This window comes from Mobula birostris, chromosome 5 (genome assembly GCF_030028105.1).
Source record: "Mobula birostris isolate sMobBir1 chromosome 5, sMobBir1.hap1, whole genome shotgun sequence".
Taxonomy (NCBI): Eukaryota; Metazoa; Chordata; class Chondrichthyes; order Myliobatiformes; family Myliobatidae; genus Mobula; species Mobula birostris.
The window spans coordinates 179,264,190-179,283,231 of record NC_092374.1 but is presented as its reverse complement, the minus strand read 5'-3'; positions in this window follow the sequence as shown (position 1 = coordinate 179,283,231).

Genomic DNA, 19,042 nt, shown 5'->3' with positions numbered 1-19,042 from the left:
TCTTCCTTCAGTTAGTCCTGACGAAGGGTTTCGGCCTGAAACGTCGACTGCACCTCTTCCTACAGATGCTGCCTGGCCTGCTGCGTTCACCAGCAACTTTGATGTGTGTTGCTTAAAACAACTGACCTTAATTTCTAGAGAGCACCTTGCATGAACTAACTTGCTCTTTCGGCTGGAGTTATCTCCGATACAGGTTGCTACTTCTTCAACGAAGACCCAAGAAGGTCGATCCTTTATTAATCTGCCGAACATCCCCGACTTCTCTTAATCCCTCATATCCTGTACTTCAATAAAGTCTTCACTCTCCAATACTACAGAAAAATGGTACATCAACAAATCCAGCAGAATTTGCCAGTTCAGCACTATTGTACCTTGCAATGGAATGTAACACTCCATTTTAAAAATGAAACTGCTTCATAAAAACAAATACACAACCGGAACGGCAACTCTGACAAATGTTCCAGCTGGAAAACTAAATAAAAACTAACTGCATCATCTGAGGTCTTCTCTTTTTTACCCGTGGTGAACATGTCATCACTTGACCTCACATCGGTGGGAAGGTTACATCAGGTGACCTCCAAAAGACCATTACATCATTCTCATAAGAAAGTCACCAGAGCTCCTTCAGGTATGTAACACCTCCCTCCAAAAAAATTTTTTTTTGGTCTCTGAAGGAACAGAATTTTAACAATTAACAATTTACACCAAAAAAAATACAAAGGTATAAAATTTACCACAGACACAGTATTATTTTTCAGCACTTTACAAACTAATATACAGTAGGAGGGTTACAAATGTTAAAATACCACTCTATAAAAAATTTCATTGTACATTTAACATTTAGATAGATAATCAGCGATCACATTATCTTTACCCTTAATATGAGTGATCAAAATATTGTGCTCCTGTAACATTAAACTGTGTTATTAAATTGGAGTTTGATTTCCTTAACCCTTTGTCGTGGTCCCGTCTGGCAATCCCCCACCTTGCCATTTGCCTCAAGATTTGGGCCTTGATCACCTCATTTAGATTCCAATCATTCCCAAGTATCACTAACTACACGTACCTGCTTCCCATCAAATGGCAGGATAAGAACCCTGTGACCACAGCAAGAAGCCGCCAGTTCATTGGTCGACTCCTGTGAGAGTAAACCTTATTTCCTATTCTTGAGAACTGTTAGTTCTAAGCGCATCGTCTCCTGGATATTGGCTCCCCATTCGCGGAGGTGCTATGTGTAAGGACTCTGCCTCAGCATCTGTGTCCTGCACTTGGGTTCGTCCCCAGCCACGTCCTTGCAACAGAACAAATTGGCCAACATGAACCCAGTGGACACGAATCCTCTGCAACAAGCCCTCGCCAGCCAGGGCTCCCTTTTGGGCTTGCACGATCAGCTGCCCTGGGAAGTCATGGAAAACCTCCGTTGCCTGTCAGTAGATGTAAGAAAACTCCATGAACAGGTCAACCAAGTATCCACCCATCTTACCCCGTCGACTCCGGGAACTCCGTCTGACCAGCCCGGACAGTCTGTGGTGGCGACGCCCGAGGTGCCAACAACACGTCCGCTAAGGGAGCCGCGTGTCCCCGAACCAGAACCCTACGCCACAGATCTGGGGAAGTGCCGGGCTTTTCTGCTACAGTGTTCCCTGGTGTTTGAGCAGCAGCTATCCACATACGCCACGGACAGATCTAAAATAGCTTACATTATGGGGTTGTTATCAGGAAATGCCTTAGCGTGGGCCACCGCAATTTGGGATAATCAGCCAGAGACATGCTCTTCCTTCCCCACCTTCATCTCAGAAATAAGGAAGAATTTTGACCATCCCGTCTGCAGTAAAGATGCTGCTAAGCGGCTACTCACCCTTCATCAAGGCTCATGTAGTGTTGCCGAATACTCCGTGGAGTTCCGGACGCTAGCGGCTGACTCCGGCTGGAATGATGAGGCACTCCAGGAGATATTCCGGCAAGGCCTCTGTGACAAGGTAAAGGATGAGCTGGCGGCTAGGGATGACACTAACAGCCTGGATTCATTGATCTCCCTAGCCACCAGGCTGGATAATTGACTCCGAGAACAACAGAGAGAGAGAACCGGTTGTCCTCTGGCCACCCCACAGCATGCTTTACCATCTACTCCCAGTCCTAACCTCTCTCCTCCTCCCGCTCCTAGAATAGCACCTGGCCCTGCCATTTCCACCACCCCGGGAGAGGGTCCAAAGCAGCTGGGACGGAGCCGTCTTTCTCCCTCCAGGCGGCTCTGGAGATTAAGAGCAGGGGATTGTTTCTATTACAGTCAGTCTGGCCATTTTCGTGAAACCTGTCCCTTCGGCCAAAGGGGGAGGACTCACCAGTAGAAAGGGAGATCCTGGTGAGTCAGACCACATTCCCTTCTGTCCCCCAATCCTGGATGCAAGTCCAAGCCAAGTATAAATGCTGAAAACTCTCTACTTCTATCTGTCAATGGAACACACCAATGACCTTCTAACAAATCAATCTTTGTAAGGAATTTGGCTTTTCCAACTTTATCCACAGAATCATCTACCCTAGGGATTGGATATGCATCAGTTTTTGTCACAGCATTTACCTTACTGTAATCTGTACAAAACCTAATACTATTGTCTGGCTTAGGTACCATAACACACGGTAAACTCAATTCGAATAAGAATGTCTAATGATATCATTCTCTAACATATACTTAATTTCTTGTTCAGCAAGTTCACATTTTTTCCCTGTTCATTTGATACGGATGTTGTTTTATGGGTTTTGCATCTCCAACATCTACATCATGTGAAGCTATGGTGGTTCTTCTAGGAACGTCTGGAAATAAATCTCTATATTTAAAAATTAACTGTTTCATCTGCTCTCTCTGCTCTGGCTGTAAATGAGCTGATTTTTCGTCAATATTTACTAGAAGTTTTGAACTTGGTAACCTGGCTGAAATAATGTTGGGTTTAAAATGAGTTTCAGATGAATCATCCATTAAGTTTTTAGAAAGATCAGACTCATTATTGATCACAACAGTCATAGTAGCAGCTTCTCTCTCATAATAAGTTTTTATCATATTTACATAACATAGCTGTGTTGGCTTTCTTTGATCTGGGGTTTTTACCACATAATCCACGCCATTTACCTTAGATTTAATCTCATAAGGACCACGAAATTTAGCTTGTAATGGGTTTGTTTGCACCGGGAAAAGAACCAACACCTTATCTCCAGGCTTAAATAAACTCATTCTAGCTTCCTTATCATACCAATTCTTCTCTTGAGCTAATTTTAAATTTTCCTTTACCAAGCTACAAGCTTTATTTAATCTTTCTTTAAATTTAAAAACATAATCTAGCAAATTAGTATGCACCTCTTTATTAACCCATTGTTCCTTCTGTCACAGTGGCGGTGTATTGGGAGCAAGGGTGGAGCCAAATGCAAGAAACATCTTGTGAGGTTACTTAAATCTAGTTTATGGTTTGATATCAAGAGAGCTAGGCAGGAGCAGGAGTAGCGAACTGGACAAGGACTGAGGACTACGACTAGGCTGGGACCAAGGGCCTGGGCTAGGACTCGGAATCAGTTCCCAGAACTAGAGGAGACATGAAGAGGCTAGGGTATGGACTCCGAGCCTGAGACTGGGCAAGGACCCAGTACCTGGGTCTTGCCTCGGGCTTGGACCCCAGAACCAGGCATGGACATGACATGGGCTAGGGAGAGGAGGAACATGGGAACACAGAGCCTCGGTCTCCGGAGAGCAGGTACATGGAACCATGGACACATACACAGAACACAGAGTCGGAACACCTCCTTGGGTACAGGACATAGGGCCGGGACTCATGACCCTCTGTGGTGCAACGGCAAGACGACCTGACTTACCCCACGGAGGCAAGGACAGGACAAGACAAGACATGACTCCCCGCGGGGCAACGGCAAGATGGCCAGACTTAACCCATGGAGGCGAGGACAAGACAAGACAAGACAAACACGAATGAACACCAGACCGTACCTATCTAGCTCCAGTGATGGAACTGGACCGAAGTGCAGGCGGGGGCTGCAGATGAGGGCTAGAGGTGAGAGGGGCAGTGAAGGGATTCAGATAAGGGGGTAGGACAGGAATCACAGACCACCCGGGCCAGGACTAGACTTAGAACTGGGAAGCCGCCAGGGCCAGGACTTAACATGGTACTTGAATGCCGCCAGGACCAGGACTTGACATGCTAGTTGAAACGCCGCAAGGGACAGGACTTGACATGGTACTTGAACGTCGCCGGAGCCAGGACATGAACGTGGTACTTGGATGCCGCTGGAGCCAGGACGTGGACGTGGTACTTGGATGCCGCCGGAGCCAGGAAGTGGTCGTGGTACTTAGATGATGCCGGAGCCAGGACGTGGTGCTTGGAACCTCCGGGTAGTGCCGAGCTCTCGACTCGGCCTGGGAACAGTAGACAGCGGCTCTTGATTCTCTCCGGCGGGTTAACTGACGGACCCACCTTGATAAGGAAACTTTGAAGGCTTGCTTCAGCAAGGTAACTGGACAGGGTTGCTCCGGTGAGGAAAGGCAAATTACTGACACTCGCTTCGGGTAGAGACCAGGCTTGCTCTGGCCAGATGACATTGGCACGTCATGACTTTACAGACGCTCCCGCACCAAACAGCTGAAAGCCGGAGACTATAAACTACCGGTTCAGCCGAGTGTTAATTGCCTCTAATCACCAAAGTCGAGGGACACGGGAAAACAGGGTATCAACAGTCCGGATCGTAACATAAACAAACTAAATTTAAAGAGACCCTGATTCGGATCATGATGCCTTCAACAAAGCTAAAGGTCCTCGAACTCTATGCCCAAACACAAGTTCAAAAGGACTAAAACCTAATGATTCCTGTACTGCCTCTCGTACTGCAAAAAGTAGTAGATGTACACCTTCATCTCAGTCCTTTTCATTTTCCACACAATACGTCCTAATCTTAGTTTTTAATGTAGAATGGAATCTCTCCAAGGCTCCTTGTGAATCTGGATGATAGGCTGATGAATTAATCTGTTTTGCTCCCAGTTTATAAACTATCTGCTGAAACAATCCAGAAGTAAAATTACTACCTTGATCAGATTGTATTTCCTTCGGCAACCCAATACAGGTAGAAAATTTTATAAGAGCCTTTGTCACAGTTTTGGCTGTTATATTCCTAAGAGGTACTGCCTCTGGAAACCTAGACGTGTGTACGTAATAGATAACAAATATTGATGTCCAGTTTTAGTTTTTGACAAAGGAACTACACAGTCTACAATGATTTTTAAGAACGGCTCACCAAATACTGGAATTGTTTGCAGTGGGGCCACTGGAATAATTTGATTAGGTTTACCCACAATTTGATACATATGACACGTTCTACAAAATGTCACCACATCTTTTCTTAAACTAGACCAATAAAAATATTCAGAAACGTTGTTCATAGTTTCCTTTACACCTAAATGACCACCCAAAGGAATACTATGAGCCATAGTTAAAATCTCATTTCGATAAACTTTAGGAACTACTACCTGATGATTAACTTCCCTCCTCACTAGCAGGAATTATAGGCAATATCCACTTTCGCATTAATACTCCCTTTTCAAAATAGTATCCTACTGGTACTTTTTTAATTTCACTATCTGGAAGAGCTTGCTCCTTTAATTTAACTGTCTCAGGATCCCTACCCTGCTCTGCTATTATCTCCTTCCGAGATAAAGACAAATCTTCCTGGTCAGACTTAGTACCAAAATCCTGATCAAATAATGTAGGTAAGAAAGTCTCTGATACATCCTCAAAATTCAAATCGTGAGTTGAACAATCATAGGTAACAACCTCATCCTTTACATCAGTCTTTTTAGCCATAGATCTTGTTACAATACAGGAAGTATCTGTGTTAGAATCCCTCTGTGGTCCCTCAGAATTAGGATTTATTGTTAAATACACTTCAGGAAAAACTAGTCCGCCTGCTAAGTCATTCCCTAACAGAAGAGAATCATCATTCACAGGTAAACTAGATTGTAGTCCTACATTAACAACCCCTGTAACTAATCCTGACCTTAAATTTACTCTATGTAAATGTACTGACATAAGGAAACTCCGAATTCCTCTTATATAATTTACCTCACCAATGTCAGACTCATCACTAAACTTTAGCACACTCTCTAATATTAGTGATTGAGAAGTTCCAGTATCTCTAGGTATTCTTATTGGTACCGAATTGGATCCTTCTTTCAAGGATGCAAATCCTTCTGTTATAAAAGTTTCATATCCCTCCTTAACCTGATCAGACTCTGACACATCTTAGATCATAAGACATAAGACAAAGGAGCAGAAGTAGGCCATTCAGCCCATCGAGTCTGCTCCGTTATTTTATCATGAGCTGATCCATTTCATCCTATTTAGTCCCACTGCCCCGCCTTCTCACGATAACCTTTGATGACCTGGCTACTCAGATACCTATCAATCTCTGCCTTAAATACACCCAATGACTTGGCCTCCACTGCTGCCCCTGGCAACAAATTCCATAGATTCACCACCCTCTGACTAAAAAATTTCTTCGCATTTCTGTTCTGAAAGGGCGCCCTTCAATCCTTAAGTCATGCCCTCTCGTACTAGACTCCCCCATCATGGGAAACAACTTTGCCACATCCACTCTGTCCATGCCTTTTAACATTCGAAATGTTTCTATGAGGTCTCCCCTCATTCTTCTAAACTCCAAGGAATACAATCCAAGAGCGGACAAACGTTCCTCATATGTTAACCCTCTCATTCCCGGAATCATTCTAGTGAATCTTCTCTGTACCCTCTCCAACGTCAGCACATCCTTTCTTAAATAAGGAGACCAAAACTGCCCACAGTACTCCAAGTGAGGTCTCACCAGCGCCTTATAGCACCTCAACATCACATCCCTGCTCCTATACTCTATTCCTCTAGAAATGAATGCCAACATTGCATTCGCCTTCTTCACTACTGACTCAACCTGGAGGTTAACCTTAAGGGTATCCTGTACGAGGACTCCCAAGTCCCGTTGCATCTCAGAACTTTGAATTCTCTCCCCATTTAAATAATAGTCTGCCCGTTTATTTTTTCTGCCGAAGTGCATAACCATACACTTTCCAACATTGTACTTCATTTGCCACTTCTCTGCCCATTCTTCCAATCTATCCAAGTCTCTCTGCAGACTCTCCGTTTCCTCAGCACTACCGGCCCCTCCACCTATCTTCGTATCGTCAGCAAACTTAGCCACAAAGCCATCTATTCCATAATCCAAATCGTTGATGTACAATGTAAAAAGAAGCGGCCCCAACACTGATCCCTGTGGAACACCACTGGTAACCGGCAGCCAACCAGAATGGGATCCCTTTATTCCCACTCTCTGTTTCCTGCCAATCAGCCAACGCTCTATCCACGTATGTAACTTTCCTGTAATTCCATGGGCTCTTATCTTGTTAAGTAGCCTCGTGTGTGGCACCTTGTCAAAGGCCTTCTGAAAATCCAGATATACAACATCCACTGCATCTCCCTTGTCTAGCCTACTGGTAATTTCCTCAAAAAATTGTAATGGGTTTGTCAGGCAGGATTTTCAGTTCTGCCTATCTTGTCATATGCCTCCAGGTACCCTGTGATCTCATCCTTGACAATCGACTCCAACAACTTCCCAACCACCGACGTCAAGCTAACAGGTCTATAATTTCCTTTTTGCTTCCTTGCCCCCTTCTTAAATAGCAGAGTGACATTTGCAATCTTCCAGTCTTCCAGAACCATGCCAGAATCTATCGACTTAGTATTTATCAAACTCTGTGAATTTACAGGTGTTTCAATATTCTGCACACAAGCATCTGGGACGGCTTCTTTCTCTTTCTTTTTCAATCGAAAGCAGTTAGTTGTTACATGTCCAGGTTTCTTACAATAATTACAAATAATACCAAAATATCTTTCCTTCACATGTCTCCCTTCATCCTTACTTCTCTCAATAACTTCAAATTTAATTTCTGGTTTACCTTCACTCTCTGTGCTATTTTTCCTTTTAAAAGTTCTACCTGGAGAAAATTTATTCTAATGAATTAAAGCATACTCATCATTTAATTTAGCAGTCTCCTGCAATGTATTAGAGTCCCTTTCATTTAAGTATGTTCTCACTTCAGCAGGAATGCTTCTTTTAAATTCCTCCAGTAAAATCAACTCTTTTAATTTATTATACTCCCGATTCACATTTTTAGAGGAAACCCATCTCTCAAAACACACAGATTTCTCATAGGCAAATTCCACATAAGTCTTTTCCACAGATTTCTTCAAATTTATGAATCTTTCTCTATACGCTTCCGGAACCAACTCATGTGTCTTTAATATATGGTGTTTAACAATATCATAATCCAGTGCTTGATCAGCATTTAAAGCTGTTGTGACGAAAGAGGGTTACAAAAAGTACACATAGATTAAGATGTTAACTGTCCTGTGCTGGCACCAGTGGGATCAGCAGTTGATCTGCCACCTGTCTTCAGGAGAAAGAGAGATAAATAAGACAATGGGGGAGCATTTGGAAATGTTAATGAAGAGACGAGAGAGTTTAACGGAAGGAGACACCAGTGTGGGTATAGTCAAGATCGGCTCCATTTGAACCCTGAACTGCTTGAAGTGTGATGGACAGGCGATACCCCAGCAGGAGGGTAACAAGGGACAGGTTCGCTAAGGCAACACACACGACATTACGAGGTAACGAGACCCTGGAAGCGGTGCCCCCCCCCCCCACAAGTCGGTGGGAGTCTTTTGGAGGGCTGGTCGCGGGACCAAGCCATAGACGCACAGGGTGGAAAGGTACAGGTCGGAGGGAACCTGGTGTGTGTCCGCCCTTGCCTGGGTGCCAGGTTCACTGCAGAGGAACGGCCGTATCTGAAATGGAGGGGTCACAGTCGGTGACCTCAGAAGACATTACAAAGGGCTTGCCCGAAAGCTGACTGCGAGGAATATCGAAAGTCTGTGTGGAAGCCGTTTGAATATTCATTCGCCTTCGCTCTCTCTCTCCTCCCCCTCCCCGCCTTGTCCAATGGCATAGCAGTGATTACTGTGAACTGAATTGAACTCAATTGAACCGAACTTTGCGTCACTTTGAAACTAGTCATTTACCCCTAGACGACGATAGAGCTTGATTGATCCTATTATCCTGATTCTGTGTGCATGCGTGTTTATCATTGCTGAACTGTTGCATTTATTATCCTTTTGATTAGAGTACTGTGTTGCTTATTTCTTTAATAAAACTTTCTTAGTTCTAGTAATCCAGACTCCAACTGAGTGATCCATTTCTGCTGGTTTGGCAATCCAGTTATGGGGTACGTAACATAAGTGGGGTTCTCGTCCGCGATTTTGAACGCTAAATTTGGGACGGGGTAAATTGATTGGGTTAAAATTCCCGAAAGAAAGAAAAGACAAACAGCAGAAATGGAGATTGAGGAATTTCTAAAGGCGCCGACCTTGGAGGCATTAGAGAATGCCAGGAAAACGGAATTGGCAGCTGTGGCCAAACGGTTGAATCTTGTTAAGGAGAAGTCGACAATGAGGAGAGAGGAGATACACACAGCTATCGTAGAGCATTATATGTCTAAAGGTGTGTTTCCCCAAGGGGAGCTGGAGGTGATGTCTATTGGAAAATCTGGTGAAGACGCAGTACAGGTGCAGATTGAAAAATTGAGACTCGAGCACAAGTTCCGGGTACAGCAGCTAGAACATGAAGAGAAACAGTTAGAATGACAATGGCAAGAGAGAGAGAGGTAGTTGGAGCGAGAAGAGCGGGATAGACAGTTAGAACGGCAAGAGAAAGAGAGGCAGAGGGAAAGGGAATTTGAGCTGGAGAAGTTAAAGATGATGGCAGAGCAGGGGCCCATGCCGAACCAAGGTGGAGGGTTCAGGGCGACCCAGGAGGTTAGGCTGGTTCCCCCATTTGACGATACCGATGTGGATCGGTACTTTCTCCATTTTGAAAAAGTTGCTACAAGTCAGGACTGGCCGAGGGATAAGTGGGCTGTTTTACTTCAGAGTGTACTTAAAGGGAAAGCCCAACAAGCTTACTCAGCCTTGTCCGCGGAAGATGCCCAGAGGTATGAAGTGGTGAAAGAGGCCATCCTCAGGATTTATGAGTTGGTCCCGGAGGGATACCGGCAGAGGTTCCGGAATGCGAGGAAGCAGTGGGACCGCACGTATTTAGAGTTTGCCCGTGAGATGCAGACATATTGTGAGCGATGGTGCGCCTCGAAGGGGGTGGATGAGGATTATGACAGACTGTTACAGCTGATCCTGATTGAGCAGTTTAAAGTTTGTGTCCCTGAAAGTATGAGACCCCGCCTAGATGAGAAGGAGGCAGCCACGTTAGCCGCAACTGCTAAGTTAGCGGATGAGTACACGTTGACGCATAAAATGAAGTTTGCCCCGAGTAAAGGCTACCAGAAGGGTCGTCAGGACGGTGGGGAGAGTCCGCCAGAAAAGTCAGTAAGTAAGCCGGGGACTAGTGAGAAGGATAAGGTAGACCGGGAGCAGTCTGGTAGGAAGTCTCCTGGGGCCGTCTGTTATAATTGCGGGAAAGTTGGACACTTTGCGTCCAGGTGCTTTGCCCCAAAGAAGGAGACAGGAAAAGGAAAAACGGCGATTTTGACTGGCTGTATCGGGCTGGTAAACAACCGCTAGGAGAGGAAAGGTCTACCAAAGTTCAGGAAGGGCGCGAGAGGTTTATCTCGGCCGGATTGGTGTCGGTGAAGGAGGGGTTAAACCCAGTTCCAGTGCGGATCTGGAGAGACACGGGAGCGTGTCAGTCATTGATATTGAAGAGTGTATTAGAGTTTAGCTCAGAGACCCAGACTGGGGAGGTCAAGGTCAAAGGTATTGGGGAAGGGACAGAGGCAGTCCCTTTGCACCAGATACACCTACAAAGCAACTTGGTCTCTGGACTAGTCACGATCAGGGTGAGGCCCGAATTACCGAAGAAAGGCGTGGAAGTCTTACTCGGTAATGACCTCACAGGGGGAATTGTGTTCTCGGCCGTGAGATTGACAAGTCAGCCTGCCAGCATTGAGGCCCCGCCCATGGACTCACAGGTTCATCTCGGGACTGCCGAAGTAAATTTAGCTGAGACGTTTCTACCAGCCTTGTATCAGGAGGAGGTAGAAAGTGAAAAGATGGAGTGTAGTGAAACAGGAGGGAGTGAGGGAGCTGGGGCAGACTTAGCATTAGCCAGGAAGGAATTTGTACAGGTGCAGGAGTTGATGGTTTCAGCGGAGACAGCTCTCTCTGAAGCAGCCTTAAAAAGAGAGCCAGTAGGCTATTATGTGAAGGAGGAGGTGCTAAGGAAGGAAGGGAGACCAAGTATCGCAGATGAGGAATGGGGGATGGTGCCAAAAATCTCTGGGGATGAGGTTTTTAACCTGGCCCACAAGGTACCCCTCGGTGGACATTTTGAGGTGCTGAAGGAAACAGTCGGCGGAATCATGAAAGAGGTTTATTGGCTGCACAGGAGGAAGGATGTTACTGATTATTGCAGACGCGAACTGAGAAGGTCACAGGCTTTTGATATGCTAACAAACCTAGTCAGTGTTAGCGCGGAAATCAATGAAGCTAGGGTGCCACCTGAGAAGGGAAAAACCCATTTTGAAAAGATGAGTATGGTGCCGACCAGATGGGAGATGTCTATTGTGTTGACCCGTTTTGCTGATAAGGTCTCTCACCTAACTCCCGAACAAAGCGGGCCATTGATAAAGCTAATTAATCGGCACGCACACGCAGGTCTAGATGTCTCGAGGCGATGCAAAGAACTGGGACGTTGGGTGGTGTTTGTCACGCTAGGTCAGCCTAGTGAGCAACATTCCTATAGAATGAGTAATTCTGTGACGAAAGGGCTAACGAACACAGGCGTGTGTATTGGCGATGTAATACGGCTGTCTGAAGCCAGCTTGATAGTGAACCTTGAAAAAATTGAGTTCGGCCACACGAAGGTCACTTATCTGGGAATTGTGGTAACACAGGGGCAGCTGGCAGCGATACAAGCTAAGGTGCGGGCTATCTCTGACATCCCAACCCTGACAGACAAGAGGGCCCTCAGAAGGCTCTTGGAGATGGTGGGGTACTGTAGGAAGCTTTGCAATAACTCTGCGGTTACTACCCCTCCCCCTCCTACTAAGCCCTTGCGTAAGAAAACTAAGTTGGGATGGGACAACCCTTGTTATCGTGGTCCGGGACAAAACCCAGTGAGAGGTTACACTGATCACAATTCATCAGTGTTTTTGGCCACTATGAAGTTGTTAAGTTGGAGCCTGGTTTAGGGGATTATTAAAAATTACACATATAAAAGGAACAGAAAATGTGATTGCTGACTGTCTGTCAAGGTGTTGACAACTTAAAATTCTCTGTATTAGCCAAATAGCTGATGAAGATGTATATTTGTGTGTATCTAATATGTATTCATGTTTGTAATTTTTACCCCGGTAAAAATCGTTAAAGGTGAGGGGTGTGACGAAAGAGGGTTACAAAAAGTACACATAGATTAAGATGTTAACTGTCCTGTGCTGGCACCAGTGGGATCAGCAGTTGATCTGCCACCTGTCTTCAGGAGAAAGAGAGATAAATAAGACAATGGGGGAGCATTTGGAAATGTTAATGAAGAGACGAGAGAGTTTAACGGAAGGAGACCCCAGTGTGGGTATAGTCAAGATCGGCTCCATTTGAACCCTGAACTGTTTGAAGTGTGATGGACAGGCGATACCCCAGCAGGGGGATAACAAGGGGCAGGTTCGCTAAGGCAACACACACGACATTACGAGGTAACGAGACCCTGGAAGCGGTGCCCCCCCCCCACAAGTTGGTGGGAGTCGTTTGGAGGGCTGGTCGCGAGACCAAGCCATAGACGCACAGGGTGGAAAGATACAATCGGCGGGAACCTGGTGTGTGTCCGCCCTTGCCTGGGTGCCAGGTTCACTGCAGAGGAACAACCGTATCTGAAACGGAGGGGTCACAGTCGGTGACTCAGAAGACATTACAAAGGGCTCGCCCGAAAGCTGACTGCGAGGAATATCAAAAGTCTGTGTGGAAGCTGTTTGAATATTCATTCGCCTTCGCTCTCTCTCTCCTCCCCCCCCCTTGTCCAATGGCACGGCAGTGATTACTGTGAACTGAACTCAACTCAATTGAACTGAACTTTGCGTCACTTTGAAACTAGTCATTTACCCCTAGACGACGATAGAGCTTGATTGATCCTATCATCCTAATTCTGTGTACATGCGTGTTTATCATTGCTGAACTGTTGCATTTATTATCCTTTTGATTAGAGTACTGTGTTGCTTATTTCTTTAATAAAACTTTCTTAGTTCCAGTAATCCAGACTTCAACTGAGTGGTCCATTTCTGCTGGTTTGGCAACCCAGTTACGGGGTACGTAACACTGTATAAACTTGTTGTGTCTTGCCTTTAATTACACTTTGTAACAACACTGGCCATTGCTCTTTCAGCCACCCTAAACTCAGGGCAACAATTTTGAAATCCTGGAAATACTTGTCCACTTCAGCTTTATTAAATGGAGGAGCCAAAATAACCTCACGACTAGCAGAGTCACTGGAAATTGTTTATTTGAATTTGCAGAGGTCTTTGACAAGGTGCCACACATGAGGCTGCTTACCAAGATAAGAGCCCCGTGGTATTACAAGAAATGTACTAGAATAGATACCAGATTAGTTGACTCGCAGGGTATAAATGGGCACTATTTTGCTTGGATGCTGGAGCCTAGTGGTATGCAATTAGGGTGGTGTTGGGACTGCTTTTTATCACATTATATGTAAATAATTGGATGAAGTTATTGATGGGTTTGGGGCAGTTTGTGCATGATATGAAGATAGGTGGAGCAACAGGGAGATTAAGAGGAAGCAGGGTATCTCGGAAGGACTAAGAGATTGGGAGAAAAGGGCAAAGAAGTGGCAGATGGAATATAGTGTAGCAAGTTGCATCGTCATGCGCTTTTGCAGAGAGAATAAAGATGTGAACTATTTTCCAAATGGGGATAAAATTCAAAAGACAGGGTTGCAAAGGGATTGGGGGTCCTTGTGCAGCATTCCATAAAGGTTAACTTGCAGATTGAGTTGGTGGTAGGGAAGGGAATTGCAATGTTAGCATTCATTTTGAGAGGACTAGAATACAGAAGCAAGGACGTAACGCTGAGGAACACACACAAAATCCCGGAGGAACTCAGCAGGCCAGGCACAATCTCTGGAAATGAATGGAGTCAATGTTTCAGGCCGAGACCCTTCCTCAGGACTGGAAAAAAGATAAGTCAGTGTTAGAAGCTGGAGGATGTTTTCTATAGTGGGGTAGTCTAGGAATAGAGGGCACAGTCTTAGAACTGAAGGAGATCCATTCAGATCAAATATGAGGAAAAATTCTTCATCCAGAGGGTTGTGATTCTGACGAATTGATCGCCTCAGACAGCTGTGCAGAGCATTTTCCTGGGTGTATTTAAAGTGGAGGTTGATTGGTTCTTTACTAATCAGGGCATCATCGGGAGAGGGAAGGATATGGGTTTGGAAGTGATAATAAATCAGCCATGATGGGATAGCGGAGCAGACTGGATGGGCCAGATGACCTAAGCCTAATGGTTTGGTCTATACCACTTTGATGATAGGTGTCATGGACCAGGTTTTTCTTAATCTCCTTCTAGTGGGAGATCATTTAGGGAATAGTAACCATAAGATCATGGTGCGCTTTGACACAGTGGCACTTTGGGTCCAAATAAAGGTGTATTTGTAAGCATAAACACGAGGAAATCTGCAGATGCTGGAAATTCAAGCAACACACACAAAACGCTGGCGGAATTCAGCAAGCCAGGCAGCATCTATAGAAAGAGGTACAGTCGGTGTTTCGGGCCGGGACCCTTCGTCAGGACGAACTGAAAGAAGAAACAGTAAGAGATTTGAAAATGGGAGGGGGAGATCCGAAATGATAGGAGAAGACAGAAGGGGAGGGATGCATCTAAGAGTTGATTGGCAAAAGGGATACCAGGGTGGAGAAGGGAGAGGATCATGGCACAGGCAGCCTGGGGAACAGAAAGAGGGGGGAGGGGAGCCTAGAGGGTGGAGAGCAGGCAGGAGTTATAGTGAGAAGGACAGAGGGAGAAAAAAGAGAGAGAGAAAAAAGGGAAAAAAACGTATAAAAGTACATAAAATAAATGAATAAGGGATAGGGTGTGAAGGGGAGAAAGGACATTAACGGAAGTTAGAGAATTCAATATTCATGCCATCAGGTTGGAGGCTACCCAGACGGAATATAAGGTGTTGTTCCTCCAACCCGAGTGTGGCTTCATTTTGAAAGTAGAGGAGGCCGTGGATAGACATATCAGAATGGGAATGGGACATGGAATTAAAATGTACGGCCACTGGGATTAGATTATTTAGATTATGAGGACACGCAGTCCTCTTTTATTGTCATTTAGTAATGCATGCATTAAGAAATGATACAATATTCCTCAGGTGTGATATCACAGAAACACAGGACAGACCAAGACTGAAAAACTAACAAAAACATATAACATATAGTTACAACAGTGCAACAATATCATAACTTGATGAAGAACAGGCCATGGCACAGTAAAAAGTTCAAAGTCTCTCAGAAGTGCCACATCTCACGCAGACGGGAGAAGGAAGAAAACTCTCCCTGCCATGCCCGACCACAGTCCGACTCTGAGTCGTCTGAAAACTTCGAGCCTCTGATCAGCCCTCCGACACCGAGTACCGAGCACCATCTCTATCCGAATGCTTCGATCTCAGCCTCGGTCGCCAACAGCAGGCAAAGCCAGGGATTTTGGGCTTTCCCTCCGGAGATTCTGGATCGCACAGTAGCAGCGGCAGCGAACCGGGCATTTCAGAAATTTCTCCAGATGTTCCCTTGTGCCTTCTCATGTCTGTCTCCATCAAATCAGAATTGTGCAGGGCATCCTACTTACAAATATGATATCATTTCACCGGAGAGCTGCGCGCCGCCATCTTCTCCTCCCGCCTGCTTTCTCTGATGGACAGAGCGTAAGTGTTCAGCAAAATGGTCTCCTAGCATGCGTTGGGTCTCGCCAATATATAGAAGGCCGCATCGGGAGCACCGGACGCAGTATATCACCCCAGCCGACTCACAGGTGAAGTGTCGCCTCACCTGGAAGGACTGTCTGGGGCCCTGAATGGTGGTGAGGGAGGAAGTGTAAGGGCATGTGTAGCACTTGTTCCACTTACAAGGAAAAGTGCTCTATGTTCGTGACACTTCTCACACTCTGAATTTTTTCCATGATTTTAAGTTCCCTGGCCCCCACCACCTTACTTTCACCGTGGATGTCCAATCCCTACCTCTATCCCCCACCTGGAAGGTCTCAAAGCTCTCCACTTCTTTTTGGATTCCAGACCTAACCAGTTCCCCTCTACCACCACTCTCCGCCGTCTAGCGGAATTAGTCCTTACTCTGACCAATTTCAACTCTTAGATCCACCCCTCCCTTTCTGTCTTCTCCAACCATTTTGGATCTCCCCCTCCCCCCTCACTTTCAAATCTCTTACTACCTCTTCTTTCAGTTAGTCCTGATGAAGGGTCTCAGCCTGAAACATCGACTGTACCTCTTCCTAGAGATGCTGCCTGGCCTGCTGCATTCCACCAGTGTTTTGTGTGTGTTGTGTGTATTTGTAAGTTTTTTCTATGATCGCAAGCCACTGCTGGATACTCAGTACTTCAAGTACTGAAGAATGATTCCATCAACGTCATCAGCAATTTACTCGGTAGCGATGGAGCTGGATTATTGTGTATTATTGTTGTCTTGTCACTTGGACTTGTTGCGTGCCATTATGCCAAGACATTGAGTGATCCAACAAATGGAGCGAGTGATTATGTTGGACAGTTTTATTGGGCTTCCAAGCCCTTGTTGGACATTGATAACGTAGAATCCTACAAATGGAACCATAAGTGTTCTTGTGCTCTGTACAGTGTGCTGTGTGCTGTTGGTAATGCATTTTGCATTTTGGCTCTGGAGGAGCTCTGTTTCTTTTGGCTACAGTGGCATGCAAAAGTTTGAACACCCCTGGTCAAAATTTCTGTTACTGCGTATAGTTAATTGAGTAGATGATGAACTGATCTCCAAAAGTCATGAAGTTAAAGATGAAGCATTCTTTTCAACATTTGAAGCAAGATTAGTGTATTATTTTTGTTTTGTACAATTTTAGAGAGGGAAAAGGAAAGGAGGACCATGCAAAAGTTTGGGCACCACAAGAGATTTGAGCTCTCAGATAACTTTTACCAAGGTCTCATACCTTAATTAGCTTGTTAGGGCTATGGCTTGTTCACAGTCATCGTTAGGAAGACCAGGTGATGCAAATTTCAAAGCTTTATAAATACCCTGACTCCTCAAACCTTGTCCCAACTATCAGCATCCATGGGCTCCTCTAAGCAGCTGCCTAGCACTCTGAAAATTAAAATAATTGATGCCCACCAAGCAGAAGAAGGCTATAAGAAGATAGCAAAGTGTTTTTAGGTAGCCGTTTCCTCAGTTAGTAATGTAATTATGAAATGGCTGTTAAAAGGAACGGTGGAGGTCAAGTTGAGGCCTAGAAGACCAAGAAAACTTTCCAAGAGAACTGCTCGTAGGATTGCTAGAAAGGCAAATCAAACCCCCGTTTGACTGCAAAAGACCTTCAGGAAGATTTAGCAGACTCTGGAGTGGTGGTGCACTGTTCTACTGTGCAGCGACACCTGCACAAATATGACTTTCATGGAAGAGTCATCAGAAGAAAACCTTTCCTGCATCCTCACCACAAAATTCAGGGTCAGAAGTTTGCAAAGGAACATCTAAACAAGCCTGATGCATTTTGGAAACAAGTCCTGTGGACTGATGAAGTTAAAATAGAACTTCTTGGCTGCAATAAGCAAAGGTATGTTTGGAGAAAAGAAAGTGCAGGATTTCATGAAAAGAACACCTCTCCAACTGTTAAGCACGGGCGTGGATCAATCATACTTTGGGCTTGTGTTGCAGCCAGTGGCACAGGGAATATTTCACTGGTAGAGGGAAGAATGAATTCAATTAAATACCAGCAAATTCTGGAAGCAAACATCACACTGTCTGTGAAAAAGCTGAAGGTGAAAAGAGGATAGCTTCTACAACAGGATAATGATCCTAAACACACCTCAAAATCCACAATGGACAATCTCAAGAGGCGCAAGCTGAAGGTTTTGCCATGGCCCTCACAGTCCCCTGACCTAAACATCATCGAAAATCTGTGGATAGACCTCAAAAGAGCAGTGCATGCAAGACAGCCCAAGAATCTCACTGGACGAGAAGTCTTTTGCAAGGAAGAATGGGTAAAAATCCCTCAAACAAGAATTGAAAGACTGTTAGCTGGCTACAAAAAGTGATTACAAGCTGTGATACTTGCCGAAGGGGGTGTTAACTAAGTACTGACCATGCAGGGTGCCCAAACTTTTGCTTCGGGCCCTTCTCCTTTTCCATTATTTAAAAACTGTAAAAGATGGAAATTAAAAAGTTTTCTTGCTTAAAATATTAAAGAAATGTGTCATCTTTAACTTTATGCCTTTTGGAAATCAGGTCATCTTTTACTCGCTTAGCTATTCACAGTAACAGAAATTTTGACTAGGGGTGCCCAAACTTTTGCATGCCACTGTATGCCATGGGAGTGCCTGGCCGGGTACTGAAAGCATGTGTCGACCAGCTTGCTGAGGTGTTTACAAGTATATTTAACCTCTCACTGCAACAAGCTGTTGTTCCAACATGCCTTAAAACCTCCACCATCATCCCAGTGCCCAAAAAATCAGCTGTGAAGTGCCTGAGTGACTGTCGCCCTGTCGCGCTGACACCCACAGCCATGAAGTGCTTTGAGAGACTTGTGCTCTCACACATTAAGGCTATAATCCCACCTGATCTGGACAAACATCAGTCTGCCTACCGGGCAAACTGCTCCACAGAGGATGCAATCACAACAGCCCTCCATATTGCTCTGACTCACTTAGAGGAACCAAATGCTTATGTGAGGATGTTATTTGTGGACTT